This window comes from Branchiostoma lanceolatum, chromosome 12 (assembly GCF_035083965.1).
Source record: "Branchiostoma lanceolatum isolate klBraLanc5 chromosome 12, klBraLanc5.hap2, whole genome shotgun sequence".
Classification (NCBI taxonomy): domain Eukaryota; kingdom Metazoa; phylum Chordata; class Leptocardii; order Amphioxiformes; family Branchiostomatidae; genus Branchiostoma; species Branchiostoma lanceolatum.
The window spans coordinates 6074088-6079794 of NC_089733.1; the positions used below are offsets into that span (position 1 = coordinate 6074088).

Below are 5707 nucleotides of genomic sequence, written 5' to 3' on the forward strand. Positions count from 1 at the left end.
ATCAGCGCCGTTTCATACGGCGCCAAGACTAGTATCTTGAAACTTAGCTTGAAATCGTCCATTTCCCTGTCTTCCCGCGTCGTCAACCCGGACAAAATCACCCAGACGATCCACAAGGTCCCGCGTGATAGACAGATACATGTGTGGACAAAGGAAACTCCGTTCTAAGGTTGAAAATTACGCGTTACTTGTACAAAATACAACACGACGTATCGCCCGGCGGCCGCCATGTTGAACGCCTGGGATCTGGAAGAATGGAGCGCCCTGATTGGCTACAAAGTTAGAAATTTAGAAAAGATCTGAAACAGAGCTAGGCGCTGATTGGCCAATTGTTCCAGATTGAACAGAGAAGATCGGGGGAAATCAGGCGCAAGGATGACACGCAAATTCGTGAAGCGTTCCATATTTTTCTCTTTTTTCAATCTTTTACCTTTTTGATTGGTCTAGATTTTAGGACTCTCCGAGCAATGTAATGAATATGTTAGGAATTTCCCGTGAAATTTTAGGAAAATCTAAGCAATGTTAGAAAAACTGCAGAGAAGATTGGGGGAGATCAGGCGCAAGCATGACACGCAAATTTCTGCCTGCAGCGTTCCATATCTTTATTTTTTTCGTAATCTTTTACATTTTCCGGGGAGAGGGAGAGGGAGGGGGGGGGGGGGGGGTTGTATTCTTATCATTACTTGTTTTAGATTTGTCTTCACTCATGTCAGAATGTCCTCTTATTACCCGACATTCCCTGTGCGCGGTGTCGGGCGCGGCGCGGTGACCACATAGCAGCCGCACTCTCTGGAGAATGCGCAGAAGTCGCGTGATGGGATATACTGTAGTTCGTAGAATTCTTCTCGGAGAACCCTTTTCTCGGTACTAGTCTGGTGGGAGTGTAGCATGTGTGGCACAGAAAAAAAGGAGAGCTTAGGATGCAAACGTGTGGATTTGTGCGTTCGGATTGCAGGTGTCACGCGTCGCCAAGTTGCCAGCTTCTAGGCGTGCACCTGCGCTTTTCGGACAGCGCACCTGCCCTTTTCGGACAGCGCACCTGCGCTTTTCAGACAGCGCCCAATTGTATCTGAACTACAGGAGACGATCCTCCACATTAAAACGACGTCCGAGCAGTGTTTTTGACACACTCGCCGTCTTTCCATGCATTTTTCTCTCACGAAGCTAAGGGGAAAAGTGCTCGACCACTTGCCGCTTGCGTCGCACTGATCACCGAGACTTGCGGTTAAAAAGGAATTCCTGGAATGGTGACTTCGCCCTTGTCCTCGCTCCCACAAATAGAATTAACCCCTAACGTTGGAACTATATATACTCTAGGCGCAATGACTATAGTCGTGCTTGCTTCGGCAGCACATATACTAAAATTGGAACGATACAGAGAAGATTAGCATGGCCCCTGCGCAAGGATGACACGCAAATTCGTGAAGCGTTCCATATTTTTCTCTTTTTTCAATCTTTTACCTTTTTGATTGGTCTAGATTTTAGGACTCTCCGAGCAATGTAATGAATATGTTAGGAATTTCCCGTGAAATTTTAGGAAAATCTAAGCAATGTTAGAAAAACTGCAGAGAAGATTGGGGGAGATCAGGCGCAAGCATGACACGCAAATTTCTGCCTGCAGCGTTCCATATCTTTATTTTTTTCGTAATCTTTTACATTTTCCGGGGAGAGGGAGAGGGAGGGGGGGGGGGGGGGGGTTGTATTCTTATCATTACTTGTTTTAGATTTGTCTTCACTCATGTCAGAATGTCCTCTTATTACCCGACATTCCCTGTGCGCGGTGTCGGGCGCGGCGCGGTGACCACATAGCAGCCGCACTCTCTGGAGAATGCGCAGAAGTCGCGTGATGGGATATACTGTAGTTCGTAGAATTCTTCTCGGAGAACCCTTTTCTCGGTACTAGTCTGGTGGGAGTGTAGCATGTGTGGCACAGAAAAAAAGGAGAGCTTAGGATGCAAACGTGTGGATTTGTGCGTTCGGATTGCAGGTGTCACGCGTCGCCAAGTTGCCAGCTTCTAGGCGTGCACCTGCGCTTTTCGGACAGCGCACCTGCCCTTTTCGGACAGCGCACCTGCGCTTTTCAGACAGCGCCCAATTGTATCTGAACTACAGGAGACGATCCTCCACATTAAAACGACGTCCGAGCAGTGTTTTTGACACACTCGCCGTCTTTCCATGCATTTTTCTCTCACGAAGCTAAGGGGAAAAGTGCTCGACCACTTGCCGCTGTTATATGGGTTGTTATTTGGGTCAGCAGGCATACAACCCGCATCATCGACGCTCTCTTTGAAATGCCCCTCTGCGGAGGTCAAATAACTGCAGCCGGCTCACTCCAGAACACAGTTACGTCATGAAGCGGATTTATTCATGGCTTTGGAAAACCTTCACAATCCAAATCATACTGACTCAAAGTCGGCACGATACTATACCACGCAGCTTAATTATCACTTGGCTACCTCTGACATGAGACTTTCTACCAGGCATTCAATAATCTAGCCGCACTACTTTATGTACCCGCGTCATACTCCCCGGGGGTCGCGGATTGAAACTGTGTTCGCCGACCTTAAACCACATTGTAGAACATTGCCCTGATGGCTGACTTTAGCGCATGGAGGGATGGTTACAAGGCAAAGTTGCGCCAAAGACTGACTGAAGGGGCCTCTGTAGGTGACAGAGGGTGCCTTTTATGGCATGGTCGATTCGATAGGGATGGCTATGGTAGGCTAAGTGTGCAGGTCGGCCCGAAATGCAGGGATGCCGCCGTGCACAGAGTGGCGTTCTACTTGTACCATGGATTTCTCGACGAAACACTACAGATTTCTCATCTTTGTCATAGAAAAAACTGCATTGCTGCTCCTCACTTGTCTATGGAGCCAGCGTCTATTAATAATGAACGTCAGGTTTGCGTTCACAGTAGCTATGGTGGTTGTCGCACCCACGAAGGGTACAGGGATTGTGTCTTGCGATGAATACCCCCCCCCCCCCCCCCCCCCCCAATCCAACTAACGTGTTCCACAAGAGCTAGTCTAAGAGGAGACATCCTTGTCTTTTCTAAGTCAGGAACACACGTTTTTAACTTAACTACTGTCATTCTTTACCTCTGGGCCTGGGCGTTTTTCTGGCATCACTCTACATCTTAGTTCCAAAACATGGTATTTAGAATACAAAGCATGCCATAGCGTTTAAACTCACTGTTTAAGCGCATAAATTTGTGGGAACTACTATTTCTAGACTTTTTTTTTTGACTGAAGTCACTTTATTCTCAGATCAGATCAGCATTAACATACAGCGTTTTCAAATTTCAAAGTCTGTTCGGTTCATAACAAATGTAAGTTGTATCACAAGTAAGTAAACAAAATGAATACATGTCTATTTTCGCACTATGTCTATTTAACGTTCGATGCATCCCAACAGATGTAAGTTGTATCACAAGTAAGTCATGTATAACCAGTAATTATATGGCAAAATCATGCGTATTAACATCTAAACGTCCAGACACAGGTATATTTCGCACTTTGTCTATTCAACGTTCGATACACTACTTGTCTTCTCCGCATGGAGGCGCTTACACTAGGTAGTTTTGTTTCTTCATAAGTAAGTTCAAATTGGCAGTCAGGTTACATATTCGACGTTTCAAGTACTATAACAGCGGTAACAAACCTGCTGTTCACAACAGTGCTTAGTAACATACTAAGGACCTTAGCACTACGTCTTCTATAGCACATCTTCAAGAGATTGAAATTCAGGGATATTGCAGTACATGTACATGATAGTATCATAAAGGTCTGATAGGAAAATATACATGGGTTTGGATATGTTATTTCTGTCTTTGTTGTAGTACCAGTTCTTAAATATTGCGTACTTCGCTATGCTTAAAAGTAGGTTTGGTATAGACAAGTTATTACAAGTGGGTATCGCAAAAATAATTGTTCTAAGCGTAATATCAAATGTCCGCAAATTAGCCTTTCTGAGGAGAGTTGTGAAGTCTCCCCAGAAGTCTTCTACTCGTTTGCATTTGATGAACATGTGTTCATAATCCTCTATTTCGTTGCAGATACTACACAGTGGTGACAACTTCTTCCAAGTGTGTAGACGTTTACCACACGGCACAATATTATGTAATAGTTTATAATTAAATTCTAATATCTGTACCTAATACATTTGTTGTGTGACAGTGTTTTCCAGATGTTATTCCAATCTATAACTTTATCAGAAAAAACCTTTTACCAATAAGCTTGGGAAGTGGGTATCGTATGAGTTTTGGCAAGATATAGGAAGTACAGATATTTGCTATTAAGTTTTACAATTGGTGTTTTACTTAAGTTGATCCAGATCATATGATCTTCCTTGCATATTTTCATCTTGAAGTTTTTGTTTAACCAAAACCTATCATTATTTACTTTAACAGGATCCGCCTTCCCTCCTCCAAGTTCCTGCCAGGCCAGGACTACTTCCCTATAAAAGGGTGGGAGATTCGTCAGGGGTAGGGCATCTCTTTCAGCATTTAAGTTACCTCTGAAAAAGTTGAAGTGTTTTCCAAGTTTTGCAATAAAATGTAGGGGTATTACTTGCCATCGTCGTATATCTTTTTGATCTGTCTGTATTAGTCTCTTAACCCACGCTGTTTGTAAACTTTTACATTTTAAATGTATATCAATCATTTTAATCCCTCCTTCTGTGTAATTGCGGTACAGGGTTTGACGCTTAATCTTATCAGGCTTGTTGTCCCAAAGGAATGAGAAGGTTAATTTTTCAATTTTCTTAAGGACCCAATTAGGAGTCGAGATCATAGACATGTTGTAAATAACTTGTGATAAACCTAAAGTTTTTATGACAAGACATTTTCCAAAAAGGGTTAGTTTACGTTTCTGCCATCTTTGAAACAAATAATCAATTTTATTTATCCGTTTCTCCCAATTTAGGGTTTCACATGCCTGTTCCGAGAGACTAAAATGTAGTCCAAGGGATTTCATCGGTGTTTCCGGCCATGAAATACCGAAGGGTTTATCCATGCAGTTATGAAATGATCCAATCCATAACACTTCGCATTTTCCAGGATTTAGTTTGGGTCCTGCAACTTTGCTAAAGTTTTCAACAATATGAAGGGCGTTACGTATTGATTGGTCGTCTGACAAGAAAAGTGTTGTGTCGTCAGCTACTTGACTAATTTTTAATTCATATTCAGAATCATAAACATTTACATTAAGACCTTTAATCTGGTCTGTATGTCGAACTTTCAGAGCTAATATTTCTACCACTAGATTAAATAAGAGAGAGGAGAGTGGGCAGCCCTGCCGGATGCCACGCTGGAGCTGTAAAAAGGCTGTCTTCCAGCCAAAGTTGGATATACTACATTCTATGTTAGTGTACATCATTTAAACCAAGGAGGTTAAATTAGGTCCGAACCCAAATTTCTGAAGGGTTTTATACATAAAATCCCAGTTGACATTATCGAACGCCTTTTGGAAGTCGAGGCAAAGGATATCTCCAGGAATATTATAATGGTTGCAAAAAAATATCACATCATGCAAGACACGGACATTTTGTCCAATGAATCTTGATTTCAAATACGCTGTTTGATCGTTAGAGATAATGGTTGGGAGAGCTGTCTGAAGTCTCTTCGCCAGAACAGCTGCCAACATCTTATAATGCGTATTGAGGAGGCTAATGGGTCTCCAGTTGGCGAGATCTTTTCTGTCTCCTTTCT

General features: G+C 43.0%; 1 non-coding gene across 1 annotated transcript; it reads left to right on the plus strand.

The window, feature by feature from the left end:
* Nucleotides 1-1334: 1334 nt before the first annotated feature.
* Nucleotides 1335-1441, plus strand: LOC136446664 (U6 spliceosomal RNA). The gene has a single exon (XR_010757630.1). It is a non-coding gene; the product is annotated as a U6 spliceosomal RNA (small nuclear RNA).
* Nucleotides 1442-5707: the final 4266 nt, after the last annotated feature.